The sequence below is a fragment of the Pholcus phalangioides genome, unplaced genomic scaffold (genome assembly GCF_987345545.1).
Source record: "Pholcus phalangioides strain wild (caught in Gottingen) unplaced genomic scaffold, Ppha-v1.0 ptg000017l_1, whole genome shotgun sequence".
NCBI lineage: Eukaryota > Metazoa > Arthropoda > Arachnida > Araneae > Pholcidae > Pholcus > Pholcus phalangioides.
The window spans coordinates 47959602-47974227 of record NW_028301610.1 but is presented as its reverse complement, the minus strand read 5'-3'; the positions used below and the strand labels follow the sequence as shown (position 1 = coordinate 47974227).

General features: G+C 35.9%; 1 long non-coding RNA gene across 2 annotated transcripts in view; it reads left to right on the top strand.

Moving 5' to 3' along the window:
• The window catches only part of LOC149074030 (uncharacterized), an 89606-nt gene that overhangs the window by 46571 nt on the left and 28409 nt on the right, over positions 1-14626 (top strand). Inside the window, exon 3 of one of the 2 annotated variants that reach the window (XR_016194460.1) lies at positions 7869-7988. This is a non-coding gene — a long non-coding RNA (uncharacterized LOC149074030). Of the gene's footprint in view, positions 1-2432; positions 4365-7868; positions 7989-14626 lie in introns of those variants that run through there. The other variant, XR_016194461.1, reaches the window with a different exon arrangement.

Here is a 14626-nt window from a genome sequence, read left to right as displayed (position 1 = left end):
CACTCCCTCCCCAGCTGAAAAAAATCAAGGGGGTTTCTTTTCCTTCTTTCTAAAAAAAGAGCTACATTTTTGGATTGGTCAAGGAGGCTTGGGTAGACAACATCTTTGTGTCAGACCGAAAAGTGTTTATTGTTAATGTAATTGTAATGTGTGTTACTGTAATGAAAAAAATTTTCATGCCGATCCTCAAGATTTCCTTTAGGATTTAGATTGCAGAATCTCCAAAAATAACGGTAAGCAAAACTAAAAATATATAAATTATCTCATAAATTTTTATTTGAGCATTTCAATTCAACTACAGTAGTCTCTCGAGAATTCGGTCGTGCTCTAATCCAGCACGTCCAGTAGTCCAGGATATTTAGGTGGTGTGGTGTCACTTTTCTCCTGATGCCCTAACTCCTTAACACGTTCTAATATTTCTTAATTGCTGATCAAGTCCTGACTATGTCTTTGCACGAAATTTCATATATTATTTCAATGGGTTTCTTCAAAGTTAATCCAGCAATTTCGGTAAAATCTGGCACACCGTGGTCTAATACGTACCGGATTAGCGAGAGTCTACTGCAGGGGTCTTCAACCTTTGAGGCATAGCAGGCCATATTGAAACATTTTATAAAGTACGCGGGCCACAATGTTATACTGTGGCATTTTTCGTTATTAAACGAAACGGGGGGGGGGAGCATAACAGGGGCGTAGCCAGAAATTTCGTTCGGGGGGGGGACCACTTTCATTTCGGGGGGGGGGGGGAACCAAAGTGACAGAACAATGGATTTGGCCATCTTTTTTCCTTTTTTCGGTCATTTTCTCACATTTCGGGGGGGGGGGACCAGACCCCCAAGTCCCCCCCCCCTGGCTACGCCCTTGGAGCATAATATAGAAGATTTTTATTCACTCTGAATACAAATAATACAAAGGCAAAGGCCACAACAGGCAGAGTGCCCAACGAGGTGGCTGAAAGAGAAAATAATAATAATTAATATAATAACAGTAAAAATAAAATAGAATAAACTCATTCTGAAATAATTTCTTTCATTAAATTTAATTCATTCTGAACTAATTTCTTCCATTAAAAATATAATTCTTATATTTACTCTGATATAATTTCTTCCCTCTATTCCCTCTATTGAGGAAATGTTTTTCTATTAAATATTATCAGTATCTTTATATCAAATCAAATATATTATATTTGAGATATTATCACATCTTTATTAATCAGTAATATTAAATTACTAAAACTATGACGGATCTCCATTTTTGCCGTGTGGCTGAAGGCACCAGGACGGACATCTTAGATTACTAAAAATATGATGCAGAATTTTACTGTGATTTTTTTTTTTAATGGGAGTGTGATTATTTTTCATCTAGTACCAGAGAATATCATTATATTTCCTTATCTTATTATTGTGTTTATGTTTTTGGTGATGCAAAAATAAAAAAAAAGTTATGATTTTCATAATATTGTTCATTTTAGTGAACCATCTCGTTCTTATTAGGGCCAAAAGGGTGCAGTGGTGGATAAACGCAAATTTGTGGGTGGGGGCGGTGGTTGTGACCATGTGTTCAATTTTTCAGGACGGTTCTGATTTTTTTTGGAAAAAATTCTGAATTTTCCCCCTTTTTTAAGCAAATTTATTTTCTTGGTTTGTTATTCTGTCAAAAACGTAGAGAACATTTTTCCATTTAATTTTTCTGCTCTCGGGGAGGGGGGGGGGTGACAGCCCCTACCTTTAATCCGCCCCTGATAGGGGGCCTCCAGATCAGGTTGCGCCTGGGGCCTCCCAAAATCATGATCCGCCACTGCATTGAGTATATGTGCTTTGCCCCCCCCCCCCCGGAAAAAGTTGAAATGACGGCCCTGGGGCTCCGCCCTTTTTTTTTGCTGTAAAACTTGTAACTTATGAATTTTCCATGACTCCCTAAAAACTCCTTAATTTTTATTTAGGGAATTTTGTAGGAACCCTGCTTAGGAAATCGAAAATTATCATCTATTTCAGTGAGGAGGTTTTGACTCTCAGCTTCAGATTCCTCAATGTCACTGGTGCTTTGTTGCTGAAATGTTTGTTTAGTGAAATTCCCCTTGGTGTCTGTCCCAGGTTCAAGTTAGTCATGTTTCTCCTGATGTTCTGAATCGGGCACATTAGAGAGTCTCTCGTTCCATAATATGGGGTAATGGAAATTCAAGAATATCTTCATATTTAAATTTTCGGTACTGAACATAAGGCTGCCCAGAAGTTGTATTTCTTTTTTGTCAGGTTCTACGCAGTTGATCGCTTATGAAAGCCCATTTCTTTTTGCATTCTTCCAGTCAACCTATAACAAACAATACTACACTAAAATGACTCTATCCTAATTTAAGTAAAACTTATAGTTGTATAATAATTTTACACATTTTTTTTTATAAGAATTAATACGATATAACTTTTTTATTTCAGATTTCTTGCTATTGGAGATTCCTTTCAGTTACAGATTGGGGAAATTGACAGTTGCTGCAATTTTGCAGGGTACTTGCAGAACCATTGTGGGCGTTCTCTTAAAGGAGGTAATGCCACTGCCAGGTATGAAGGGAAATAGAATGCAATTGCCAACAAGTTTTATGAACAGTGGCAATTCTCAAACTGTATTAGGGGCATTGAATGGAAAGCATGTGGTATAGTGCATGCTCCAAAATCATCCGGAAGTCTGTTTTTTGTAGTTAAAGTACATTCAATCATGCTTTTGGCTATAGTAGATACATGATACAACTTCATCGTAGTAGACATTGGAGCATATGGAAAAAACTGACAGGAGATATTCTACTCAACTCAAATTTTGAAAAAGCATTACAAAGCAACACACTGAATATTCCAGAAGAAAGAGCTCTACCTGTAACTGACTGACACCAAGCTTCCTATGGTTATTGTTGCTGACAAAGCCTTTCCCCTTAAAACTTACATGATGAGACTGTACGCCAGAAAAAATCTTTCAAACGATAGGAAAATGTGTTTGAGCTATCGTTTGAGCCGGGCAAGGAGGATATCCAAAAATGCATTTGGCATATTACAGCAAAAATTTAAGATATTCTTCAGAATGCTTCTGAGTACGCCAGAAAATATAACACTGACTACTGGCCCCGTATGTATTGCACAAATTCATTTGACAAAATGAAGGCTACACATTATTTGAACATGAAAATCAAAATGAGTGTCGAGAAACCTGAGAAGTTTTCAAATGTAGGGATACTGTCATGTCTTCAAGGAAGATCATCGGAAGCAGCATTTGCTGTACAGGAAGACATTAAATGCTTCTTGAATTCTCCAGAAGGAAGTGGGGAGGGGCAAGAACAGGTTGCAGTGACAATTTGATACACATAAGCTTCAAATTGTTTTTTTTTCTAATATAATGTATATTTTACTATGTAGGTTGCAGAGAATAATGAAACTACCTAGGGATAATACAATCCCCCATACTGGTTATGATAGATAGTAATGATACAATTCATTTCATGTGCATAATTTGCATAGATATAAAAATATTATTCCCATATTTAATCACATATAAATGAATCAGTTTTCATTAACATTTTCAGAATTCATTAAGCATATGGAAATTAGTAAAAATTTAAAGGAAATTAACTTTTAAATATTAATATCAGTACGTGGCAAATAGGAGAGTGAGTGTCAGTTTTTCAATAAAATATAATATAGTATTATTTCAGACTTATAATAAAAATAGGTGATAAATAAACAGGCATCAAATGCGATATTTTGGAAATATTGTTCAGTATTAGTTACGTAAAGTAAGGATTTTGTAAACAATTTTTTAAAGGAATATTCATTTTGAATTGTAATGGGTTAAAAAAAGCTATTGCATTGTGCTTTGGGGCAAGTAAATAAAGTTTTTGTATAAAATATTTTTATTCGGTTTAGGATCAACTAAAGTGTGATTTGGTCTTCTGGGATTGATAACATCATGTCTGTTGTACTGAATTTAATTTTTGGGGACGGCAAAACAGATTTTATAAAAATATAAATGTCTGAGTGATAAGATGTTAATATTTGTGGAAGTTATATGCTTCCATTTAAATCAAATATTTTATTAAATTTATTTTGTGTTCGTAAAATTTCGTTAATGCTTGTGATATAGTCTCCCCAGGCTATGAGGACATTTTTATTTGAGATTGTATCCAGGCATTAATAAGAGATTATTGTTCACTTGAATTTCAGATTTTTAAAAAAATGTGTTCAAGAAAAATCTTAATTTTGTTGCAAAGTTTTTATTTGGGTTTTAAATTTTAGGTAAGTCAATGTAAATTCTAAAATATTTAATGTGTAGAACAATTTAATGTATGGAATGAATAAAATAAATACTGTAAATAATCTATCCATATATGCATATAAATTTTTTTTGTCTGTGTGTGGTGTTTTTTATTTGGATTAATCTCCACTAAATTTTTTTGTATGTACCAGACAGGAACTTGCAAGAACTATAGAATCTTAAGAGCAAAATGAGAGTAAAAAGAGAGATGGCCGGGATGGGGGGGGGTGCTATTTGACTGTATATATATATATTTGTTTATATGCCATTGGCAGAAAGGAAATAATTTTGTATAGAAAAATATTGAGAAAAAGGGTCGCTTAAATTAAAATAATACCTGTGGAGAAAGTACTCTTCCTCCTATACACACATATTCATTTTCTTTGTTTCTCATAATCAACAGTCATCTGTTAGGGGCAGATGGTGTTAAATTGCAATAAGACCCCAGCTGTGGGAGTATACAACCCTTTCTCACAATTACATAGAAACAGTATATCCCACTTTGTGTCTGTATCTATGTAGAATCTTTTCTAACCTAGAATTCGCCCCTCTACACATTGCAATTGGTGACAAATATAGTGGAAATCATTGGAAGTGTTTAGTCTCCTGGGGCATTTTATTCGTTTTTTTGTTTTTTTCCACTTACATAACAGTATTCGATAATTTGAAGCATTTATTGCCTAAGTCCCAGTCTCTTGAACAGCAATGGCGGATGTCATGGCCTTCACAAAGGTGGAGGTGACAGAGCACTGAATAGTGTTCAGTGGAGGAGTGATGACAGAGCACCAGCCCTGGGAATTGAGATGATTATTAACTCTCTTATTTCACTCCTTGAATTTACTATACAGGATCCCCATAAAAAGCCTGATTTGTAAACCCACCAAAGATCCCAGCCCAGGGGTCCTGTTGCAGGATGGGGGGGGGGGGCATGCTGGATATAACGAATCACATGTTGTGTGTTCTGGTTCATGTTCTTTTATGTTGCTCAAGTACAAAATTTATATAATGTTTCATATATTTTCATATACAATAAGAAAATGTTTAAACCTTTTTCTATCAAATGCATGTTCGGACCAAAATAGTGTTTTATTTATGGAGCATTGGGGATTAAACACATTCAGTTTTTAAGTTCATTATTATATTTTAATAAAAATTTCCTCGGCGCAATTTCGTTACATGCTATGAAACATAATTTTAAACTTACCTTTTGTCTTCAAAGTTGTAGAAATGTTTTTCTATGTTTTATTTTTGTTCTGCATTCCAATATTTTACATGTGATTGATCATAAAGTACAGGAAACTTCCTGACCTCTTCTATTGGTTTTTCTACATCCATCTTGAACTATAAGGGTATGAAATGAAAGAGTCGAAAATAATTACTCTTCTTCACCTACAAACTAATTCATTTTTCTCTTTTTTATTCATAATCCACGGCCATCATAAATATCATCTGTCTGGGCAGATGGTGTCAAATTCCGAGAGAGTATATTGTACTATTGTACGAAGCATCATGCATCATTCACTCTGTGTGTGTACATGGAGTCTTCTAAACCCAAAACTGGTCCCTCTGCAGATGGCAAATGGAGACAAAATCAATAAACATAGGAGGGGGGTGTTTAGTCTGAAAGGGCATATTTTTAAGCTCATGTGAAAGCCATGCAGCTTGTACTAAATGTCGAAACTTCGCCAGTATTTGATTGAGTGATTTAAAATTATCACTCATTCTCAATGTCACAGTCAGCACTGAGAAATATCCATACAAAAGAAAAATAATTAAACACACAATTAAATGTTACTTAACACAAAAAGTGGAGGTAATTTTAAACTAATGTGAGAAACGTTTTCCAAAACTAATGAAAAATTTAAAATCGATGGATTAAAAATAATTGGGAGAAATAATTTCAGTACCAATGAAAATTCAGAATTAATAAAAGAAATAATTTCAGAATAGATTAAAATTTAGAATTAATGGAAGAAATAATATTCCAGAACTATTGAAAATTCAGAATTAACAAAAGTAATAATGCCAAAATTGATTAAAATCAAGAAATAGAATTAATAATTCAGCAGTTGATGAAAATTGAGAAGCGACATAAAATAAATGAGCACGCTCCTTTTTTTTTTAAACAAATCTCTCTCCCGAGACTGCACTGTAACCTTCAAAATATAAAAAACTACTCGCTGATGATGCGGTGATGATGCTCGGCTATGGTGCGGAGATATGCGAATGGCTGCATTGCTTAGCATTGTGCAATTCTTTGACCGAGTGATGACCTACACTCAGCCGACACACGTGTCGGGCACAGTGGGGATATGTGTGTCCAGACCTTTATTCAGCTTTTAAGTTGGAACATCCAGATCTAAGAATAGGTCTGTCAAAGTTCTGCATGCTGCGACCCAAATGGTGTGTGCTGGCAGGTTCTTCTGGTACACATTCTGTTTGTGTATGCACTGTTCACCAGAATGTAATACTGTTGCTCCATGCTTTCTCCATAGAACAGACTTATCATGACCTGGATTGTTCAATTAGTGTGCCCTATGAATAAATGAGATTGTATGCTTCGCCATTGCTCCAAGTATTCATCAAACAAAAGTTTGAAATGCTTCATAAAAGAAAAAATTTAAAGAATGGGATCCTGATGATCAAGTCACATATAACTCTTGGATATCCACTGATAGGACTGAACAAGTTCAGGTCACTGTGACTTTAGAAGAGTGCTTGGAAAAGTTGATGAAAATTGTTGAAGTACTTGTACCACACTCATTCATAACCAAATATTTGAAGGAAAAGCTTAATCTGAAAACTGAAGGCTATTGTCTTACTTGACTTTAGTGAAAATTACCCATTTATTATTCAGGATGAAGCACAAGGTTACCATTGGACATACAACAGTTGGTTCTCTTCATCCAGCTGTACTTTATAATCGCACAGCAAATGGTGAAGATCTAGTCATTTAAAGTTTTGCATAATATCAGATGATTTACAGCATGATGTTGCTTTTGTCCATGAAATGCAAAAAATAATTGTGAAATTGTAAATATTTTATATCGACCTCTGTAATCACAAAACTGAATTCTTGTTAACAGCCAAATGGTCATGATGTGTCCTGGAAATGCCATTGATTCAGCTGAGAAATGTATTTCTTTTTGCAGAACAAAAATTGAAAACATTAAATTTCAGATGATTACAAAAGAAATGCTAGCGGAAGCAGTTGTAGATTCATTTCGCAAAAGCAATAACAATCCCTGGCACGCATAGTTTTCACCGCTTTACACCACTATCCGAAGATGCCATTGGAACAAAAATTAGTTTCGTTGAAAACTTTTGTACCATCTTTAATTTCTCAGACAAACATTCATCAGTGAGGATGTCACATATCAGTGTGCATAACTACATTGCATGTACTTATGATGATCATTGGTTTTTCGGTATAATTTTATCTAAACATGAAGATATGGAGATGTTAAAGTTAAATTCTTGCATCCCAATGGCTCTTCAAGATCTTTTCACTGGCCCTTTAAAGAAGATATGTTTTATTCCATTGTCTAACATAATTGTTTCCGTCAATTCTCTAGTGACAAAAGGATATGGAAAGGTATACTATTTCCCCGAGAAGGACATGAATTCTATTAATCATCAATGTACAGTGCTGTTGAAAAAAAGAAACTTTCATCATTGTAAATGAAAAAGCAAAGGTGAGCCATTGTGTTTTTTATTATAAAAAAAATCAAAAATGACATTTTAATAATTTTTTTTTGATCAGATTTTTTAATGCAATGGTTTAAAATTTTTTCTAGTTGTAATCTGCATTTTTTTGTGAGTAGTCAGTGTAAATATCATTTGAATGCATTGAAAATTTGTAAAGTTATGATATATTTTCATATATATATGTATGTATATATGTGTGTACGTTAGAAAACATTTTTTCTCTGAAAATTTTTTTTGACGTGTACATGAAATTTTTCATAGTCAACAAAGATAGTAGAAGCAATAAACAAAAAATAATTGAAATCTGGGGATGATGGTTTTCATTTCAGTATTTGGTTGAATGATTTGAAATAGGAGCGACCCGTCCTTATTTCGATGAATTTTGTGTTGCGAGCCAGAATAAATATATTAACAATCACAAAACCATTTTTTTTTTGCGCAGTCTTTTACTTCATATATTTAGGAGAAATTTAAAGTAAAAGTTGTTTTGGTAATTGCTTTGCGTCTGGTCCGTCCAAAAATATGTTAGAAAAATTTAGTTTTCTCACAAAAAATTCCATAAAAACAAAGTTAACAATTTTTTTTTTCATATAAATATCAAATGTAAGTATGAATTATTTTTATTCATATTTTGTATGTTTTTGTGAACATTTTAGTGAAAATTTCACTTGAATATATTGAAAAGATTAGGATTTATTTTCCCAAACAATGCCTCTTGAAAATCAAGCCTTAGAAAAGTCATCTTCGTCATTTTTTGATAATTTTCAACATTTTTTTTCTCAAACTTTTAGACATATGTAAATAATATTTCACATGAGTAAGGATGGTAAAAGCAACAAATAAAACAAAAATTATCAAAATCTGACCCTGGGTGTCATGGCTGGGTGATTTGGCATGGCATGACCCCATAGGTCAAACTTGTAACAACTTTAACATCAGGACCAATGGTCATTAATTGGCATTAAAATTTTTTTTATCCATATTAACATAGGCGGAGACAGACTGGGGGAGCGCAATGATGAAAAACAAACACTTGACTAGTGCAAATTCTCAAAAATGTGCTGTAAAAAGTGTAGGAAGTATTTTTGGGGAAAAGCAAGCAGACAACTTTTTCTGAATGTGTTTGATGTGCTGATTTTCTGAATATTTTGTTTGCCACTCTTGAGTTTGATATTATATGCTTCAAATCGCTAAAAACAAAATGGCGGCCATTTGAAATGAGGTCCTAATAACTTTTGAAGGAGCACAAAGAAGACAATGATCTTGGTGTCAAACATCATGTTTTAGGGTATGCTGAATCCAAATGTTATGAAAATAGTCAATATACTATTATTATTTATTAGAGCTCAGCGTGATGGTCTGACATCTTCATTCTTTTGCATTCAGAGAAATGCTTTCACCACTACGATCACACCAATTATGCAAGATGGGGATTTGTGTGTATTGCAGCAATGAACCAGCTACCTGAAGATGTAAAAGATGAATTTCGAGATAGGAGCTTTGTTGTCAAAGAATCAGACTAGTAGATCCTGATCAGTCTGGAGTGGTTGAATGCAATTGAAAAGAAAGGTGGTGGAATCATTGGAAAAACAAATTCTGCATTGGTAAGGTGGGATGTCATAAAATCTAAGGGCCAGCATAGCATGCAAAACAAGGACATTATTCATGGTTGACCATGAAGATAATGATTCACAATGAGTCTACTCCTTCCTGAATTGTAAGAGACAATATTGATTAAAAAAACAGCATTGTACATGTCTTACGGAGATTCAAGGTACTTGCAGAAGATGTTTCCTATCGGTTCCTCCAGAACATTACCACAAAGGATTTAGTCATTTCAGATATTCAAGATATTCTCTTCAAATCTGAAACACTGGGCCAGTCAAAGCTAGACACCTTCGTGAAGGAAAGGATGATGGCTCTCGATAAAAGTCACACACAAGTCAAGTTCAGAGATCCTGTACATAAATCAAATGCAAAGACCTTTAAGTTCCTCCATGAAGTTAAATTGGTAGTAAGTGGCAAGGACACTATTTTAGAAACTGACAGGAATATTCTCTAGCACCTTGTAATTAATTGCCTATGCAGCAGGTCGTAATGTGGATGGATCTAAATCACATTTTGTCATGAACTAATGCCAGTTCCAATCTCTCTTGCCAACACAAACAAAAATGTGAGAACAGGAAACAAAGCCATTCTAACCAGGGTTGTCAAATTTGCTCCCCGGGTAGATACCCTTTTCACCCCCCTTCCCCCACCGGGCTGGGTTTTTTAGCCTAAAAACCTGGATTTTTTGGGAAAAATGGGTTTTTTGGGGGGAATTGTTTTCGAGAAGAAAATGTGTTGCTTTCAGGGTAAAATTTTATTTTAAGTTTAGTTTATGTATTCCAAAAATTGTTGCATAGTGCAGTGTTTAGAATATGTATATTTTAAAGTATTTTTAAAAGATTTTTTTTTTGGGAACAAAAATGTGATCATTTCTGGGAATCGCACACTTTTTATATGTAATTCTTCTACCTTTTTTATGTAAGCATTTAGGTACAAGATTCGCATATTAAAATGTTACAAGAAACCGCAAACAGAAAATATAATTATGAACTTAGATATGTATTATACCTGATGTAATATGTGATAAACATATCCAAAGAAATTATTGCTTATTTATAATACAGAATAATTTTTTACACATCATAGGCGGCTTGGAAGTCTGGGGGGCCACATTCATAAATGCTGGGGGGGGGGGGCATGATGTCAATTCATATATACATTAGATCAGCCGACTCTACCTTTATCTTTAGCTGCCCCTCCCCCCCCCTGTATCTCAGCCCATCTTGCACATACACAAATCCTTGTATAAATAAATTGAGGCCTCTGTGAAGAAGTAAACCAATGTATGCAAACTGACTTTTTATTCAAAAAATACATGTTTGCATTACTTTTTTATATGGGCACATCAGACTTTCATAACTGAAATATCAAGAGACAAAAATAGCATTAGCTCATAAAGAAAAGAAAATAACTTTGTGGGATTCTTGAATTGAACATTGTTAACAAACACCTTCAAGTGAAACAGAACAAATAGTTTTTCTCCGAAAATAAGATCTAACCAGAAAAGCCTTAGCTTGATTTTTCAAGATGCTCATAATATAAGCCTGACCTCAAATTGTCCTGTTAAAATCATCAGCCAGATGAAGGCATTCTGTAGGTCTGTTGCTATACATGACAGGTTGTGTAATATAAAGTGTTATTAATATATGCCTGAAAAAAAATTCAGGCACCATCCTGATTTCTCAGAATTTCCATTATCCAAATTCATTTATTTCATCACAATCTTCTTTCTGTAATTCTGCTTACAACTCAGGGTTCAGATACAATTATGCAGAAGTGGGTTTGTTTGTGTGTGAACAATTCTGTGGTGTTTGGTCAGACCGTATCTCCAAAATCACATTTTTGAGATAGAAGCATTTTCGTTGCTTTATTTTTGATTTTAAATCACATACACATAAATACAAATGAAAATATTATACATCAGTATGTCGTTTACCCATACTTATGTATTTGTGCATTTATCTCACTTATAATTAGTCATAATTAGCAAGACTTACTTTTAGATCAAAAACCCATTTTTTTGGAGATATCATGTTCTGACCAAACGCCACAGAATTATTCCCTTTTTGTATGGTAAATTTTATTAATCAAATACATAGCTTAACGTTCACCAAAAATGTACATTTAGACATAATGTAAGATGTACACATAAAGGTTGTACATACATGTTTAAATTAGATATTTTGAGGTTGTGGAAATAAGAAATTCAATTTTCTCCATTTTGCCCAAAAAACCCGTCCGGGTTAGGTTTTTTACAACCCTGATTCTAACTCTAACTGATGTGATGACCAAGGATGTAATTTATCTACCTGGTGCGCCAATTCCGTCTGCGCCATGCCTTATAATAGATTGTGAAGCATTAGTTATGGCACTTGGAAAGCCTGCAGGAATTTTGAACTTTGGTAAACTGGCAGATGCATTTCTTAACCTAGTTGTTTCTATGGGAAGAAGCTTTAAGAGGATTGATGTCATATCTTTGATTGGTGTAATGAAACTTCAATAAAGGCTAGAAATTTTAATTGGATAGACGCTTGAAACATGCTCATTTAGTGATGACTTATATAGAGAAAATGGATCCGTGCTAATCCCCAACAAATTCTGTGACTTTCTTGGTACGTCAGAGAATAAAAAATATTTGGCCTGTTTTATCTCTAATCATTCGATCAACAATACTTTCATGTATGGGGTGTAATGTGATAGGCCTCCTCGTGGTGCACCCTGGGTAATGCTAAATCTATCACACGTCATTGTCATCGCTTATTTGTGCTCATATCCTTCACTTTCAATAGCTAAGATTACATGTTTTTTCTACACAACTTACAGTACTTGTCTTGCGTCTTGTTTTGTCCTGTATATGTTTATGTCTTGTGTCCAACCCCTCATTGTGGACCCCGCTTAGGCGGGGAGGGGTCCTCCCAGACGGGGCGTTGCTTCTAGCGTATGCTCTGTCTGGGACGCTGTCTACCTGCGTGTTTGCCGTGCGTGGAGACCCGTAAGGCTGGAGATGGGGATCCTGGTTAGCCTGATGCGCTAGCTTTGGCCTCGGATTCAGCCGAAACGGGAGGCTTGGATTAGCCCCGTCCAGGTCAATCGGCTGTGGTCGCCTCGGTGGCTGAAGGGGTTACACTACTGGGCAGGTAGAGGGGCCGGGCCTGCCGGACGTCGTTGAGGTTTGTTGGTGCTGCTTCACGACGATCTTGGATCTTGAACGCGTCTGCTCGCCTGCTTTGGTGGTGTATAGCTCCCACCTAACCTGACGTTGCTACTAACTTTCACCGGTTACGTGTGCGCGTCCCCTCGTAGGGCTCCATGGTGGGCATGGTGGGTGGGAGTGGAACAATACCCATTCAAATATGGGAAAAAATCAAAATGCACCAAAACGTCAAAGAACTGCTTCAAACCAAACACATGTCACTGTAACTGCTTCAATTTCATCAACTGTCTCATTTTTCTTTCTGCACTCTTCAGATAACGAAAAACCGCTGGCCAAAGTATCACCATTTGTAATAGATAAAGCTCTCTATGGCACAGTTGGTACCTTAAAATCGGTGAAGGCCCTTCGTTCAGGAGACCTTCTCATCGAAACTAACACACCTAAACAATCCGAACTTGTTCAAAAGCTCACATCTCTCGGAGACATTCCAATAACAGTCAAAATCCATCCCACGTTGAATTATTCACGTGGTGTCATTTCAGATAATAACTTAATTAACATGGATGAAGAAGAACTAACACAAGAGCTGGCGTCTCAAGGCGTAACATCTGCCAAACATATTATGAGCCGCAAAGATGGCAATCCAGCTCCCACACGAAACATAATTCTCACATTCTCATCACCAACATTGCCGAAAGATATCAAAATAGGTTATTATAACCTCAAAATCCGGCCATACATTCCTAACCCTGTTCGATGCTTTAACTGCCAAAAATACGGCCACTCACGAACGGCGTGCCGCAGCCAACCCACCTGCGCAAAATGCGGTGAGAAGGACCACATTTCGGACAACTGCACTAATTCACCATTCAAGTGCGTCAATTGCGGTGGCGACCACCCCGCATTTGACAGAAAGTGTCCGAAATGGAATGAAGAAAAAGAGATCCAGAAGATCAAGGTCCTCAATAACATCTCATATATCGAAGCACGCCGTCGTATAACCTCTAACCAAACTCCAATAGGTAATAGATCATATTCTAATATGGTAACAAATCCATCATCAGCTAATATGACTAACAATGTCACCAAAGCATCCGTAACAACTCAGACTGAACCAATAGCTGATACATCAACTCAAACATCATCATCTAACCAACCGTGTAATAGTTGTGGCTGCTGTTGCTCCGCTGGTTTCCGGAGGGAGTCCACTACCTCCGAAGAAGAAGTGGGAAAAGCAACGGCTAACACATTCAAAATAACTACAGATACTAAACCAAAAATCAACTCTGCAAACAAATCAAAAAAGAAACCATTCAAGACCGGATATTCACGAAAAGCTGTACAGAGAGCGCTCAAATGTCCATCCATGAAGAATGTGTCATTAATTGATGACACATCAATTGGTGACATGGACCTTGACAATAGATCAGATTCCGGTACTACTCGCCGTAAACTAGACCGGAATAAATTTAAAGATCTTGAACCGTCTACTTCTACTTAATTTATGGCCAACATAATTCAATGGAACATTCGTGGTCTTAGATCCAATTACGAAGATCTCAAGGATTTGATCAATCACTATCATCCTGTTTGCGTGGCACTCCAGGAAACTTTCACGAAGCCCTCGGAGACATGGAACATCAGGCGACATTCCCTGTTCCGTATCAATTACGATGACGGGAGTAGAGCTTGCCGCGGTGTTGCTCTGCTGGTTCCACATCACGTGTCGTCGCGCGTTCTAACGCTGCGCACGAACCTGCAAGCCATTGCGGTGGAAATTTCTACTGGCCTAAGAATTACCATCTGTTCCATTTACTTGCCACCAAATGACACCATCTTACAGAGAGATCTAGAAGATCTGAT